Source organism: Artemia sp. Qi Xiang Cuo, chromosome 4, assembly GCF_049724085.1.
Source record: "Artemia sp. Qi Xiang Cuo chromosome 4, ASM4972408v1, whole genome shotgun sequence".
Lineage (NCBI taxonomy): Eukaryota > Metazoa > Arthropoda > Branchiopoda > Anostraca > Artemiidae > Artemia > Artemia sp. Qi Xiang Cuo.
In genome coordinates, this window is record NC_142797.1 from 37555048 (window position 1) to 37572582 (window position 17535).

Consider the following 17535-nt stretch of genomic DNA (forward strand, 5'->3'; position numbering starts at 1 on the left):
TACAATTTTGAATTATTTTAGCTAAAAGTTTCGTTTTCCCCGACATTGATGGACCACACAGAAATAATCTGAATGGTGTTTTAAATTCATACATACTGCTGCTGCTGTTGACAACAGTCGGACTAAAACTAACTGTTAACCTTACTTGTCCAATGAATAATTAGTAATAATAATTTTCCCATAGATCTATCTAGTACGTTAACAAGAACAACAAAAACAATATTTCATTCATTTATTAACATAAAAACACTTTTCTGTTCAACAAGAACAACATTTATTGAACAAAGACACTTGTTCAACAAGAACACACACACTATTTGTACAATAACATTTATTGTCATAAAAAACTATTTTTGTCCAGCATCACTATTTGCAAACAGACACATTTTTGTACTATAGCACTATTTGTACAACACTTAAAACAACTTAAAACAGCACAGTTGAACACTATGAATTTTAAAGATACCCCCACACTCCGGGGAGCCGCGGGCCGAAGGCCGGCCACGGGCGGGACCCCCCACCCCCGGGAGCCGTGGGGGAAAAACTGTATACAATAGTTGCTGTCACTGCTGCTGCAGGTCAGGTTAGAGCAATTAAGTTAATTCATGAAAGGTTAGGTTGGGTTAAGTTAATTTACAAGGTGAGGTTAGGTTTGGGTTAATTTAATTTATCCAGACCAGGTTGATTGCGATAGTCTACACATTCAACCCCGTCTAAAATTTGATAGTGGCCATGGGGGAGTACATTTACACCATTCTTGAGAACAAAGACTTTGTCGGATATACAAGACATTACATTCTTTTCCACTCTAACAGTATAATTTTTATACTGTAGAGAGCGAATTGCAAGCACTTGTGCTCTCGGCACTAGGCTACTCTCTAAACAGGTTCTGTAGATACTCATGTTGAAATTTTTCTTTACAAAATGTGTAAGCACCCCTTTACACGCCTGTTTTACAACCAGGACTCCTGGTTGAACTTCGCTGAAGTAATGATGCTAGGATTGTTTTGAAAGAATTTCCACTTTTTTGGTTTTATTGGTCGCATGTTGTTGTGAGTCTGTTTTCTTTTATATATTTTTGTCTTGCTGAGGACGGCCCTTGGACATAGGGCCGAAATATTCATTCAAATTATCTCCACTGTCTTACAAAAAGATTTCCCTTTTGTTCTTCGTACTTTTGTTGTTTGCTTTACATCCCTCTTGTGAGTTTTAACGCAATATACTTTAGAACCCGGGATCACCCCCCTGGATATCAAATCACTTCACGTGTCTAATTGTAACATGAGTAGTTGACTTGGGGTCTGACATTTTACTAATTCGAGGTAGAGGGACGCATTCCAGTTGGTGAAATCCACTCGCGAGCTTATGTTCTTCCTATTCTCTAAATCCCTCAAAAAATCCTCGGTTATAACTGTTAGCCGCAAAAAATCTGTGTCCCCATAATAACCTTGAACCTCCCCCTCCCTTGGCCATTGTACCTTGCACACATTGTAAAAAAAAGACAACATGAGCTTTTTGGAAATTTCAAGTGCTGAACTAACTCCCGCTATATTCTTGTTCAGCACCACATTTCTCTTTTTCCTCTGTTTAAGAACCTAGCTCGTCTATATGCTCGTGAACGATGAAAATTGGGGTCTGTAATAATTCGTGCAAACTCTTGGGGGTTGGTTATGACGTCAAAATAGGACCTGTTCCGTATGCTTTCACACATTTTACTAAAGGCAGTACTTAGAATGACCTAGAAAATTTCCTTTTGTACTTCACTTTTTTCCCGAGAGCGTTTATCAACAAAAGTATCGATAAACGTCTTTAAATAGGGTTTTTGATTGAATTGCAGGACACTTTGTATTTTGGTGATCTTGAAACCATTGTTCACCAGCCAGTGCAAAAGAACATGGTGAACAACAATATTCTGTTTAGGGTCCAGATCTGCTATCAGTTTCTGCTTGGAGGGGGTCCAGTGCATCCCCATATCCTCAACCAATGATCAATTGTATGGGCTCAATGAGTCCTTGGTCACTGTTCGATTGATACAGGGGGAAAAAAATCTCTGACAGAATCATGAAGCGCCAATGGAATGTGACCATCAATTTCAAAGAACCATCCTTGTGGCCCATTGTCCTCGACAGTGTGAATGTCGGGGGAACTCACAAGAATTCTCAAGCCATTTATAGTTCCCACACGGCAAAGAGTATTGAGACATTGCCGAGGGATACAACAAGTTCATGTTCAAGGGAAAACTGCATTTGACTTTACACCGGTGTCTTGTCCGCTTGGATCTGATGTTAAAACGCGATCTCCATGAAAAACATACCCACCCCTCATTGACCTTTCTACAAGAAGGTGTTGATCTACATCAGTTATCAACCCTGTTTCTTCCCTACTAATTTTTAAAATCAAGTCCATCAGCAAATATGGTGTGGAAAATTAATACCCTATATCCAGTACAAGCTCTGAATAAATTTGTTCTTTGTTTTTAAAGAAAATATCTAACAGAGTTAAAACGTCACTGGCCAAGTAAAGTCTACAATAATCCCACCCATTTTTACAATTTTCCTTAGCCCAGACCTTCTTGGCAAATTCATATTCCTCGGCAGTGCATTCACTGTTGGTGAGTGAATTATAGAAAGCTTCAATTGGAGTTAGTTTCTCCTCGCTTAAGTGAGCGCCAGAACAGTAATAGTCGTATGCATATACACCTTTACAAGTCAATAGGTCATACATTTCACTGTCTGGAAAGTGCTGCTTAAGCAAAGGAAAACTATCAAAATTGTCACTTTTGAGCGCTTGAATCAACTGACTCAATGACTTGGGGAAGAAACTAAAATAATCTACAAACCTGATTTTATTCAGATGCGTATGTCCACTATATACTACCTGCCATTACGTCTCAAGAAGCACTATCTTCTCTGCTGCTTTGGGGATGATGTTATAGGTAAATGAATTGTTTACCCATGGACTATCTACTCCCCCTCCCTTCCTGTGCATACGTGCCAAAGCCGGTAAAATAAATTTTAAATCATAATTTGAGTTGTGAATGAAAACCGGAATAAAAAACTGCTGGCTTACATTTACATTGCACGATTGATGTGCTACCCCTCCAGAATTACTACCCCCAGATGATATTTCCTGCCACAAGTGATTGTCGTCTCTGGCTTTCCCTGTGTCTCCTCGTTTCCCCTTCGTCCCTTTCCCCTTAGTCCCCTCTTAAAACTCACCTTTACAAAACCAGCATATGTTTTTATTTTTAATCGCTAGACGATCCTCTGCAGACAATAACATTGGGTAATGGGTATTTCTCAAACGAGAAATAGCGTCATTTGCAGTGACAATTAATTTGGTCAGTGCCTTGACTATGACATCACCCTCATCCAACGATTCGAATATTTCTAACAACTGCATAGTGTTAGAACTGTATCTTTGCGCGTGAGCGTAGGAAACTGCAATGGCTCGATGTTCTTTGATTCGATTTGGAAATCGAGGATCGTTCACTTCCACTAGCTTCGCTTCACAATCCAAAGAGATTTTATTGCTCTGGAGGAGGGTATTTTGAAAATTTTTAAAACGTAAAATGGCGCTATCACCTGAAACTGTTTCCACTGACTGATAGTCATGCCGTCCACAATTCTTCATGTGATTTTGAAGTTTTATATCGCTACGAAATTGTGACAGGCATGTTGGACAGTAGAAACGTACCCCTAGACCCCTACCCCCTCCCAGAACTCTACTGATGTCTATAATTGGATTAAAATTGCCAATTGCATTGGGTTCACTAGATGGTGTGTAAAACAACCAAACCCAGTGCTTCACCAATTCAATTGACGGGCCCCTTACTGGGAACACCACCCCCTTCTTTTTAGAACGAACCCCATCCTCAAATTCAGTTTCATATTGAACCAGAGTAACGCCGAGATTTAAATGGGCATTGGCCCTTTCAAAAATATCAATGAACTTGAGCGTTACTGGATATTTTCCCTCTAAACATGAAAAATCTACAGGGGGAAAATCGGACCCCACCTTCCTATGTACAGCCCAATATTCTAAGTTTGTCTTTGTAGCGTCATTTCGTAGTGGTTGGAAAGCTGAAATTAGGAAAGCGTACATGAAACATTTTTGACCTGTTTCAAAACAGATTCGCTGAACGCCTTGACAACCCTCTAAATCGGGATTATATTTTAATTCAAATGACCTTCCTCCCCCATGCCCCCCCTCTTAAAATAAAATCTTTTTTAAATTTATAACTATTAACACTTAAATTTTCAACAAAAAGAACCACAGGCCCACTCCCATTTTCGTTATAATTTTCGAGATGCGTAATAATGTGGTCCATCCAATCCATAAGAACTGCTTCATAATTTTCTAAATGCGGATAGACCACATGCATCTCAGTATGTACATAATGGTAATAAACTTCGCTTTTACCCTCATTTAAATAAATTACCTTTAAAACAATTGAAACCTTAATTGAATCCCTTCCCCCCCCCTCCCCACAGCTGAATCTGGTTTTCTAAGAGTGCACGATTTCTATCTACATATATATGGACAATTTCTATGTGTCAAATACAAAATTAACCCCCATAAGCGAACTAAAAGGATCCCTAAAAGCCGCAGTGTAGACACTATCGTACTTGAAATTGAATTCGACAGCAGGAGGTCTGGAAAAGTTATAAATTTGGTATTGTCACCCTCCCCCTCCCCCGCTTGTATATTATCACCACCCTCTCCCCCACATTGTTCAACAATAGGGCTATGGGAAACCATTTCATTAGTTTGAAGTGTATTCATGTAATCTGAGGGGGGAGGGTTCCCTGTTAATTCATTGGTAAAATCCTCTAAAAGCTACAAGGTGTTTGGACTTAGCAAAGGTAAGTCCCCCTGCTCAACTGCGCTACTATCTACATTAAAATACTTAGCTAAAAATTATCAATATCACATGGAATTCTGTTAACGATACCATTCCATGGTGAATTGTTGCAAATGAACTCCAGAGGCGCGTCTTCTTCTTCTCCAACTGACGAGCAGGGGGGAGATAGCAAATATGGAACCAATGCAACCTATAAAAGAAAGTAGCTTATTTTTAAAGTGTCTAAATCACCCTATTTTTAAAATTGGATTATTATTTACATGTGCTTAGTACCATAATTAACTACTTTATATATCCTTTCATGATTCACAACTCGTTCAGATAAAAAGTTGTTTTTAAGACATTTGTAGAGGCAAAAATAAACTTTCGTTTATTTTACAATAGAAATTGTATAGCCCTACTATGAACAGAATATAGGGCCTTTTTATTTGGCTTCACTAACCTAATTTAGCAGGGCTAATGCATGCACTTGATCTTATTCAAAAGAGAGAACGCTATATTTTCTTTAACAAAAAAATACCTCTTAACATATCTGAGACGCTATTACTGTGTTGAAAAATGATGAAATGAAAGACCTAAAAAGTTTGGATAAAATAGGCAGATATTTTCTTATAACCAGATAGAAAGTAGAGGTAAAAATGCTTACATTTCCATATTCCGGCTGGACTTGTGTACCAGATGGTCCTGGTAGCGCATGTTGGAGGATGGACGGGGAGGTGACATCAGACTCTTGTGTAATAGGGTAGCAGTATCAGCGGCTTGCATAAATTTTGATGTAGTTGCGATGTCACTGGCTTGTACAGATGAGCCAGCGGAATTTATCTTCCTGTGGGCAGCCGCCGATTCTCTTTTAGGTTTTTGATCAGACTGTATTGCTGCCTGTTTGGAGGACACATGAGGTTGTTAAAGCGTGACCCTGGATGGTTTACCTACAACGGATTGTATAGATGGCGTGGAGGCTTGGTGTAGTGCGCCCCTGGACAACCCAGCATACCTTATGATGGAAGGCCTTGATACTCTTACAGGATTCACTTTATTTACCCTAGCCCTCTTTCTTGGGGGGGGGGGGGGATATTCTTCAAAATTTTCCTTAAAAGAAGAAACAAATTTAGTATGGAATAACGATTCCCCTTTCTAAAGAAGAAAAATTAGTACCCCCGCTCCTAACCAGAATTTATTTTCAGGCATAATTTTATCTAGAATGCATTTGTCTCAAAGAAGCCCCCCCCCCTTTTCAGCAAAGAAAAAAGTAAAAACCCATAGCATAACTTTTGAAATGTTATAAGCTCAAGAAACAGAGGGTAAATAGATATATGCTTTAAATTAGATAAAAAGATCGTTAACCCTGCAGCTTATAGGACTAAAATTTGAAATCTTAGGTTAAAAATCTTAGCTAATTTACGCACAATATAGTCTTCATGCAACTCCTATAGACTTCGATTTCTAGCCTAATAATATCAAAGTTAAAAACCATAGTTTTCACCCCCTCTCCCCCTGAGAATATAAAAGACACTTTATCAAAAGCAAGCTAGAAAAAAGGAATAATATGCAATCTAAAGGGCTGTTAGCACCCACCCCCCCCCTCCTCACCTTTTACATAATTTCCATGTCCTAAAATAATCTCTTTATATTTTGCAGACAATTCGTTCCCCTCTTTCAGACATCATTGAAATACGCAAAGCATTGAATCCTCACAAGCTTAATTAACAGCAATCTCTTTCCGCGTGAATGATGTTTACGAAATCTCCCCTCTTGTTGGAGATTCACGCACGGTTTTGTCTATACCGCAAAAGAGAGCCGATTCATTTTGATAATTTTAAACACATCAAGGAGAAAAGACAATTTTGAGCAATAACTTCAATTGAAAGAATTAAATGGTGATGAATGGTGGGAGGGGGGAGGAGGCAGGATGGGGTTTACGTAATGGAAAAAGAGTATATTTTCAAGCACTGTATAAAGATTTTTTTTTGGAGGGGGGGGGGGAGTATACCCTGAATTTGAATATGTGTGGAGGGGGACCATGTACAATGATTTTATTTGGAAATAAACTAAGAAAATTTACTAAACAGAACTCACTTTTTTTCAGCGAAACCTTTGCTAAGCCGCTATCGTAATTTATGAGAATTAAGAAGCAGGATGCACTTGACGGATATCAATAATTATCAGCTTTTTAAATCATAGCGGTTTAGCGTCATATGGGGGTCAGTATATTAAGAGTTGACGGAAGCTTGCTGTCACTTTTAGGTAGGATACAGAAAGAATGAATTTATCAAAAAACAGAATTATTTTCAATTAAAGAATTAAAGTCGTAAAGAGGGGGGAAGGGGAGGGGTTTACATGATAAAAAAGAGTGTATTTTACGCTTTCTATCGACTATAAACATCACATAGTGGAGATTGTATTGTGGGGGGGGGGGGGGTAAACCCTGAATTTAAATATACTGGAAGGGGGACTATGTAAAATGATTTTATTTGGAAATAAACTAAGAAAATTTACTAAAGAGAACTCACATTATTAATCATTGTAGAAATGTTTCCAACTCTTCAATATTCAATGCTTTATCCATGGTGTCTTTAAACAGTATGATAATTTAACCACAACGCATGTCCGTTATATACAAAATCTCAAGGGCGAATTGTGACTTAATGGGAAACCTTACGTAACTTCCCTGATTGGCTTAGAAAGAGAAACATGTTTTGTCCCGTTAGAATCAATAATTCCTCACTGATTATTTAAGCAATTTCTTAGAAAATTACTTCCCCTTTTGTGGATCAATACAATGCCCCGTTAGAATTCATTGTGCATGTGTAAACTTCGCCCCGGAGTCATTACACCTGGAAACAACAAATAAATCGACCATGAAAAGATGTCATTGACCCGTTAGTGGATCAATAATCCTTGAATAAATTATACCCTTTCAGCGTTAGACTCAATTATAGATGGCAGCACATGTGTTCGCGTAGGAGTTGAAAGGGCCTCCCTACTCCTAACTATGTGAGATTCGGTGAAAATAGGGAAAATCCATAATTGCACTGAATCCCAGAAAAAAAAGACAAAGTAACTACAATGGAATCTCAGAGAGTAAAAAATGTTGCTCAATTTCGACACAAATTCCAAGATCCGGCAGTGAAGGTTCAAATCCGTAGTGCAATGTATCAATTCTGCGAAGGAAGTCTCGTAGTGATTTTTCTAGCTATTAAATAGAGTTAACGCCGAATCAAAATCTAAAATTATACCGCAAATTTTAAAAAAGTTGAGGATTTGATTGAATCTTGCACAAAATTTTAATCTTATACCTTTCTTCTTTCCGAAATCCAAGTGAATTTTCTGGAACGGATATGGTAAAATGCGAAATTTGTTGACTTGGAAATTTCATATTTTCGCTAAATCGGCCCAATTTAAAGTAAGAAAGTAGATCTGTTTCTCGCCAGTTTAATCTGTTATTCGCTTATCGAATTTACGGCTTTTGCATTGGTTTTCCCTATTTATTTTTCATCTTTTTTCGCCAAAGTTGAACAGTGAGCAATAAAATAAGCAAAACACGACCTTGCTGACGAAATCTCAAGAATATACTTTCAATTCACGGCTTTACAGAAATATTCTTAACTTAGAATCGTTGATCTGAACTAAAGTTTTGATCTGTGTTAATGAAATTAAATAATGATTAAAGGTTATTTTCTCTAGTTTTTAGTATGCAAAATTCGAAACAGATTTAAATTGTTGCGGTTCTTTCAATAGTATCATAGATTCAAGCAGTTAAAATATTTCTTTTAATACATGATATTGTAAGGTCGATTTATAAAGCAAGAACAAATTTTTCAAAGGCTTTTTCAACTGAAAGTAAGAAGCAACATTATAACTAAAAACGAACAGATATTATTCTGTATATCAGGGGGATTCCTCTTCCTCAATCCCTCGCTCCTCACGGTAAATGTCTTAGTACTTTAAGGAAACTTCTTATCTTAATTAAACGGTGTTTCAGGCTTCTTATTCTTGTGTTTCAGGAGTTGTTCTTAAAGGATTGGGATAAAAACTCCAACCTTAGCGTAAAGAGCAAGGTATTGAGATTGTTTCAGCCTCCCTTATATATAGAATAATTTCTGTTCGTTTCAAGTTTTAAAGCTGCTTCTTACTTTCAGTTGAATTTTCTTTATCTAATTTCCGGTTGTTTCTCAATTTTTTTTACCGGGAAATTCCTCTCCCCTCCATGCAAAATTCCCCCCTGGAGAGATTTCTCCATGGATAGTTTCTCCATGTAAAACACCCCTCTCTGGGAAATTCCTTTGGACGATCCCGACCTCGCTGAAAATTACCCCCGGGAAATTTCATCGCACAAATCTACCTGAAAAATTCTTCCTTGCATACTTTTATTTGAAAAATACTTGTTTTTCATTAAATTTCTCATCGTTTTTGAAATTATGCCGAAAATCCCGCTTCATGGAAAATTTCCTGAAAATCACACCCGCCCCTCCTTTTATCGATGGAAAGAATCTGCTTCGGAAAATTTTCCAATAAAGACTTTCGGCCGCGGAGAATTCTCCAATAGAGAATTTCCTCACGGAAAAAACAGACAATTCCAATAGCAGTGAAAATTTTCGCCGGAAAATTCACTTGCAACATCTCCATAAGTAAAATTGGGGCACCAAAGAAAAATTAAGACAAAAAGATTTTCCTATAGACATTCTTGCAACTGTCTGTGTAAAATTTCTCCTGGAAAGTGCAGCCCCAGATGCTGCCCTGCCCACGGAAAACTTTCCCCGTTGAACCCCCTCCCCCACGCAGAAAACATCACCCCCTCCCGAAAAAACGTCTGTATACATCCCTATAACAAATACTGTATGTAAACCACAAAAAAACTCAGGTTTTCGCAGATGGGAGTTTGAAACTTTAACAGTAGGTTCAAGGATGCACTGAGCCTGATGATTTTCATTGAGATAGCTTGACTTTTTGGGGATATCCCCCCCCCTTTCGGAAATCATGAAACTTTTCTCAGGCTGGTAGCTTTTGATGGGTGACGTTAAACCTAATGAATTTTGTATATTTGGAATCCAGATAAGAAGCCAATTCTTTTGGTGCCTCTATTCTTATAAAATTCCGTCTTTTAGAGTTTTTGTTACTATTTGACCGAGCCGCTCCTTATTGCTGTGAGCCTCTCCAAATAATCTAAATTATCGAAAATTAACAAACTACGCTGCAAGAAGTCAAGAGGACTGCTGCCAGGAAGAGAATAAGGTCTTAAAACATTATCGAGAAAGATTTATCTTTTTTTAGAGAGATTAACTGTATAAATTTCTTTCTGCAGGGTTTTTTTTTATTTTACTGGACTGGACTGTCTAAGGATGTGAGTATGTCTAAGGATTTCAACATTGATAAATGGCAGTTTTTCTTATATTAATTTTTGAAAATTAGGAGAAATGCAGTGAGTATCAGGTGGTGGTACACGTTTATTGTTATATATAATGTTCAAGTTGAGGGTGTTTTATCATAAGCATAAGTTCATGCATCCACCCTTGCCACCAACAATTAATGGTTTCTCAAGAAATAAAGCATACAATGGTAGGTCAGGAACCAGGACCAAATCTCCAGCATTTTAGGGGGGGGGGGAAAGATGGGTCCATATCAGGGTAAATATTTTGCTGTTCATATTGTTGATGGTAAGATTCTACTTTAGCTACTTTTGACTATCTTGGAAAGGGTTTATGTTAGGAAAATTAAACTTTCAGGGATGGGTCAACAGGCTAAAGTATGTCCCAGGAAGGTATTTTGAAATACATACCTTGGTAAATTTTTATTATTCATATTAATTGACTTATGAAGAAAGTAAACATAGGCTACCACTCAATGCCTTTTTTTATGCTCTTTCCAAATATAATAATTAGGCTAGGCTATTTTTGTTGGAAATAAATTTTACCCCCACCCCTATATATAGGCCTACCACTTCAGGGTATATATTTTCACATTAGGGGGGTAGGGAAAAGTTTAAACTTACCTCTCATTTACATCAGAAATAAACTTTACCCCCACCCCCCTAATGTGCAAATATATACCCTGAATTGGTATATATATATGGGTGGGGGTAAAATTCATTTCCAACAAAAATGATTAGTATATTTGGAAAGAGCATAAAAAAGGCATCAAGTGGTATGTTTACTTTATTTGTAAGTTAATAATATGATTAATGAAGAATTTACCCATACCTCCACAAATTTTCCCTCTAAAGGGTCCTGACCTGGTAAATTTTTTGCAGATCATATTAGGCTATTGACTTACAAATAAAGTGAATATATCACTCAATGCTTTTTTTAAGTTCTTTACAAATATAATAATCACTTCTATTGGAAATTCAAATTTAAGCCCTTTTTGAGCTCTTGAAAATAACAAAAATATAAAAATATATAGTAGTCCGGGCGCCAAGTGAAGCTATCTTGCTTCTTTCCAAAAGTACATGTTGTGTCAGGTACAAATTTTCTGAGTGTAGGCCTATAGGTTTATAGAATCAATATCAGTGATTCTGATTTGATTGGGTCCAGCTTTCCAGAGGGGCAGCATCATAGAAAAAACGTGATTAGAAATATCTGTTTTTTTTTATGTTTTCCAAGGATAAGAATTGAAAGATGACCCATAACTTTGATGCCACGTAACACTCATGCCTTGTTATTGACAGAAGAAGGAAAAGAGATATAAATTTTGTCTTTTGGATATTTTCCAAGGTAAAGGTTTGTTAAATACTTCTGACGAAAATGAATGTTAGGCTTATATTTGGATTCCCAATTGAATTCTGATCCTAAAGATAAGTTTATCTCTTAGTTTTCTCAATTGTAGGCCTACATGAATGGGAAAATTTTATGCTGGAACTTGAATAAACTAAGCTAGTTTCAGTTTAGTTTTAAGCTCACTTGGGGTTTGGGGTCTAGGCCAGTCAGGAACACGGCATTCTGTTCACCTTTGAAAAGACAGAGGAGTATAGCCTAGGCTAGTTTAACATGCATGTAGGCTAACTCAAATTGAATCGTTGCTATTTCAACCAAGACTACAATTTTTATTTTGGTAAAATTCTTCTTCAGCTACTTGTGGCTATCTTGGAAAGGAGTTAAGTTAGGAAAATGAAACTTTCAGGGATGGGTCTACAGGCTAAAGTATGTCCCGGGAAGGTATTTTGAAGTAAGCTACCTACCTCCACTCCTTCTCCCTCTAGTGGGTCTTGAAATTTGCCTACTTGACAGGTCCTATACCTACTGAAATTTTGAACAAACAATATTTATTTTAATTTTCAGTTACCTGTTTTTTTTTCTTTGGCTTTAGTTCTGACAGTGCAATTCTTGTTATTTGAGTAGAATTTAAGCCATATCAAGGTTTTTTTTTTAAATTTAGGAAATGTATTTGCATATCATTAAAACCTTATAAATTTGAACTGAGCAAAGCTATGAAGCTCAAAACAATTTTGTTGCACTTAATTTAAGCAGAAGATCTATTTTGCAAGGTTTCACTTATATAACACACTGATTTTTAAAGGTCAGGACCCTCTAGAGGGAGAAGGATTGGAGGTAAGTACTTCAAAATACCTTCCCAGAACATACTTTAGCCTGTAGAACCATCCATGAAAGTTTTATTTTCCTAACCCAGCCCCTTTTTAGGATAGTCAAAAGTAGCTAAAATAGAATTCTGCTGTCCTTTTGAAGATAGAAAAAATTTCATGTTCCTTACTGGTCTAGTCCACAGCATCCACAACCCCAGGGCCTTTCCCTGAATTGGTTCTTTGGTTAAGCTGCAGATTAGCTAGCCCTGATAAAAATATCTTGTTTTTGTGTACAGTATTCAGTCAATTGGGCTGTAAAATTGTACAGATTCATAGAAGCAGTAGATAAAAGCAAATCATTTCTTACTGCATATCCTGGTTCTATTGGCAGGTTCTCTGTACCCTACACTACTGGGTAACCACTCTGCCTCTTTACACCTTCTTCTGAAAATATAGAATCTGAAATTTATAGAATCTAGAGAATGTACAGAATCCTGCCAATGACAATTTTTTTTAATTTCTAGAAAGAATTTCTGCAAGTAATGATTGTAATTTGGATACAGTAGGCAACTGAATTCTGAATCAAATGGTGGTTTTGTTTCTTAGTTTTCTTGTTATGGTAGTATATTCCAAATTGACCAAATTAATAAATGGGTAAACTTTTTCAAAAGGTATGGCAGTCCTGTGCTGGTCCTGTATGGAAGTCATTCAGTTACTGATTCAGGAGGGAAAGGAGTTTCAAGAATTGGATGCCTTAAGGTTTCCTTTTTAATAAAACATTTAAAATTTAAAAACAAAAACCAAAAGCAATCATCAGCAAAGTTAACATAAAAATCAGACCAACCAGAGCAATTTTTGGCATTGTTTTCATTGCTTTACAGAGTACTGTGTATTGTAAATTGATTACAGGCAGTACAACTTCATTTTTCATAACTCTGAACAACCAGTGGCATTATATTTGCCTTTTTGCAAGTATTTTACTGAGTGGCTAAAAGGTCCTGAGGATAAAAAAAAAAACCAACTTTACTATCTTTTGAAACTAAAACTTTTAGCTATGTTCAAGCCTCTTTGCTGGGATGCTTCCCAATTCAGAGGAATGGTGGGTTTAACAATGTCATATACCAACACAAATTCATGCACTCTAAGCATACAATGATAAGAAAATCACATTTTCACTTTTGAAAGCTTCCATGTATCATGTGCTTAAATTTCCAATTAGATTATGGCAAGGTTTTCCTTATATTCTTTTAAAGTTTGAACGATTAGCAAAAACTGGGTCCTTTTGGTCAATTTTGGCACCTTTTCCAACATAGGCTACTGCCCCCATTAACTTCCCCTTTGGATCTGCCCTTGATGTGTAATGATAGATATAAAAGATCAAAACAAGTGCATTAAGTACTAAAGGTATAAAAATATAAAAGAAAATGAAGCTTTAAAGTAAAATAAAATTTATTTCACATTAAATTGTTATTTCCCTTGCTTAGCATTCACTCAGACTGGTCTAAAGTTTTAACATCTTATTCAAATTTGAAGAGATACTAATATATGTTTTACTTTCAAGCTATGAAATGAAATCTATTGTGGAAAATAAGCTGAAGTATCTGGAATTTAGTTGTGATGCAAAGTCCAGGCTAGACTATGAGCATTGCATTATCTGCCAGGCACAAACCAAAGAACTATTGCATAATGTTAAAGATATAAATCAAATAAAGTCAATTTTTACTGAAAAATGTAGATGCAACCTGAAGTATAAAACTTTGAAACATAATGTGAATCAACCTGAATTTTCAGAAGCTGTAACAATCTGGCATAGATCTTGCTGCAACACTTTTCTGGCCTGTAAGTTTCATACTGATGGAAGTGGCCCCCTTGATCTTAATCTTATTAAAATTAATATCTGATAGCCTCCATTGGTAAATATCTCTAATTGGGATTGGTCTCCCACTTGGCTGGTCAATATTTATAGCATTTTTTGCTATTTCATCAACCTGATGATTACCACTTATCACTAGCCACACGAGTGGCTAGGAATATATTGAAAATAAGTTTTTATGCCACTTGAAGCAAGATTATCTATAATACTGAGACAATGATGAGTGTCAATGTCCAACTTATGCTGAGGAGCTGAGGCCAGCAACTCAAGGCTTGATAAAGAATCGGAATATATGATAATATTATTTGAATTTGCAATCAAAGGTTGGTTTTCCTTAAGGTGTTCTAATGCCATGATTATGGCATTTATCTCAGCAGACATTATAGATAAATTATTATATAATCTCTCTCCCATTGCAATTTTCAGGTGAGGAAGGAAAGCACCACTTGCAACCTTCTCATTCATTTTTGACCCATCAACAAATATTTGGAAGTGATTTTTTATAGGTAAGTGTATTAAGTTCTGCAAATTTTTTCTGGACAAAAGCAATGGGGGTTAAATCTTTATTCCACTTTGAGCAGTCAGTATTTATTATGGGACTTGACCAATTCCATGGAGGGGATTGGGGGAAAGTAGGTGCAATAGACTTTGCTGGTATGGGGAACTTCTTCTGAATGTTGGCATACTCATGTTGGTTTCGCTTTCGGTGAAATTGGATTATTTTTGACTTGGTAGGTGCAATGGGTAAATCGTAATGTTGAGAGAATTCTTCAAATTTGAAAAGTGACTTTCGCCGATTTGGCAGTGCTATCTCAAAGGTGTTGCCAGGTGACCATAGCCCCAGATTGTCAGCATATTGTAGATTCGTGTGAGTTAGGTTCATGTCCCAGAGATATAGGGCAAAGAGGAGGCAACTGAAGACGGCTCCCTGAGGTAGGCCTTTGGTTATTGTCTTTTGGGGTGAAGAGGCTGAACCAACACAAACAATGAAACTTCGCACTTCTATGAAGGATTTTATCAAAGATACAAGCTTGGGGGGTAGTCCAAGGTTTGCAAGTTTGTTTTTAAAAGGATTTGGTGGTTCACATTGTCATATGCCCCTTCAAAATCTAGGAAAGCTGCAACTAGGACATTATTTTTTGAGAATGATTCATTTATTGCATTTGTTAGCAAAATGAAAGCATCTGTTGAGGAGTAGTGTTTCCTGAATCCAGTTTGAGTGTGAGGGATCATATTATTTTTTTCAACAAACCAGAGGAGTCTGTAATAGATCATTTTCTCCATTATTTTTCCCATCACAGGAGTAATCATTATGGGCCTGTAGGACTCAGGATTATCTTTTGGTTTATTTTTCTTTAGGATTGGTAAGAGGGACGAACATTTCCATATATTGGGGAACATAGAAGATTTCCAAGCATGATTATAACAATTTAGCAGTTCTTGTTTGTATGAAGGGTTGAGATTCTTTATCCATATAGGGTGTATATTGTCATAGCTGCCACTGGTTTTGGTCCTAATATGATGTATTGCATTATTCATTTCCTGGATTGAAAATGGACTAGTTATATACTCGAATCCTGGGTGTGGTTGGTAACTTGGGTTCATAGGAATTGGGAACATTTAGCTTCGATTATTTGATGTTAGCTTATTAACAAAAAGAGTTGCAAATAGCTTAGCTTTTTCATTATCATTGTCATAATGGGTATTATTATGTATAAGCTCATACAGGAGTGGGTTGGGGGAAGTATTTTTCCCACAGATTTGGCTTATGACTTTATGTATAATTGGCTCATTTGTTTCTCTGGAGAGATTATTTGCAAAATTATTCCAGTATTTATATTAAGCATCTATTATAGTACTATTTAGATTAGATTCTGCATGTAATTTTTTTAAATATGTAGTAGGTGATGGTTATTTTTATGAATTCTGTCCTAGCTGCCTTTTTTGTTCTCCATTTATTTTGGAACTCATTTGTCCACCATGCTTTAGGAATGTGTTTAGGGAATGTTTTCTTGGGTGTTGTCCTGGGGATAGTATGATTAGCTGGATTTATTAGTAAAGATGTCAAGACTTCAGCATGTGCGTCAACTGTTGTGTTTGAAATGCATGAATTTTGGGTGAAACTTGTAATTTCATCATTTAGCTTATTTTGGAACATAGACCAATTTGCTTTAGTGCTGATATATTTGGAGGTATGTGATAGAGTTTCAGCAGGTTCATTTAGGGAGCAAACTATTGCAAAGTGGTCAGTTCATAGACTATCAATTTTATTTATATAAATCTTATTCAAATTATTTAATGACACAATTTGTAGGTCAATTGTGGAGAATCTGCCACTTTTGGGGTTGAAATATGTATTCAGGTTTGTAGGGGTAGCAGCAGCTAATTCATTTTTATCTGAAGTCATATGCTCAATCAATTTACCAGCTTTTTTTGCTTGTCGATTCGCCCTAAAAAATCTATGGGCATTGAAATCTACACAAATAATGATGTTTATTAACATAATAGAATTATTTATCTAATTAAAGAAATCCATGGCATCTGTGGTTTGGCCACTAGGGTTATAAAAGCTTATTATATAGGTTTTTGTATTATTCAGGCAAACACTGATACCAATTGCATCAACATCATTTGCAAAATCTGGAAAATTGATGCCACAGAATTTTATATTATTTTTAACTAATAAAGCTACCTCACCTCCTTTTCTCTCTGATGATCTATCCTTTCTCAGGATAGTATATCCCAGAGACTTAAATTGTTGATTTTGGGTTAAATAAGTTTCCTGGAGGCAAGCAATATTAATGGAATCATTATTCATAAAAGATATTAGTTCATTTAGCTTATTTTCTGTGAGTCATCTTTCTTTCCACAGGAGTATTGATACGAGTTTTTCAGTTACTTTTTTTATCATTTCACTGTGTATCAATGCTCAGCTTTGTAAAGTGTAAAGCAAGATCTTTTTTGCTTGAACGAGCATATCATCGGGAATATAGGTTTTTGCCGATTCTGAGATGATTTTTGTTTTCTGTAGTTGAGGTATGTTCATGGCCTGAACTTTATTACAGTTTAGAATGAATAAGTATATATTTGGGGATTGCATGTTTGGTTGTGCATCCTGTTTGTCAGTTAAGGGATTAATTCCTGGTAATGTTTCTGATTCGTTTCGACTGGGGAGGGGGGCCAGGCTGACCTCATATCACCGGACTAGGTGGCTGGTTCTCATGATGGGTCTTTCGGAAAGGAATGTGAGATAGGGGCTTCAAAGGCGTTGTATTATGCAGG

The 17535-nt window shown here is 36.5% G+C and overlaps 1 protein-coding gene across 1 annotated transcript in view; it reads left to right on the forward strand.

Moving 5' to 3' along the window:
* The first annotated feature begins 10222 nt into the window (after positions 1 to 10222).
* Positions 10223 to 17535, forward strand: part of LOC148953083 (sex-lethal homolog) — a 57401-nt gene continuing 50088 nt past the window's right edge. Inside the window, exon 1 of the mRNA XM_089088288.1 lies at positions 10223 to 10283. The gene's annotated coding sequence lies outside the window, so the exon portion shown is untranslated. The remainder of the gene's footprint in view (positions 10284 to 17535) is intronic.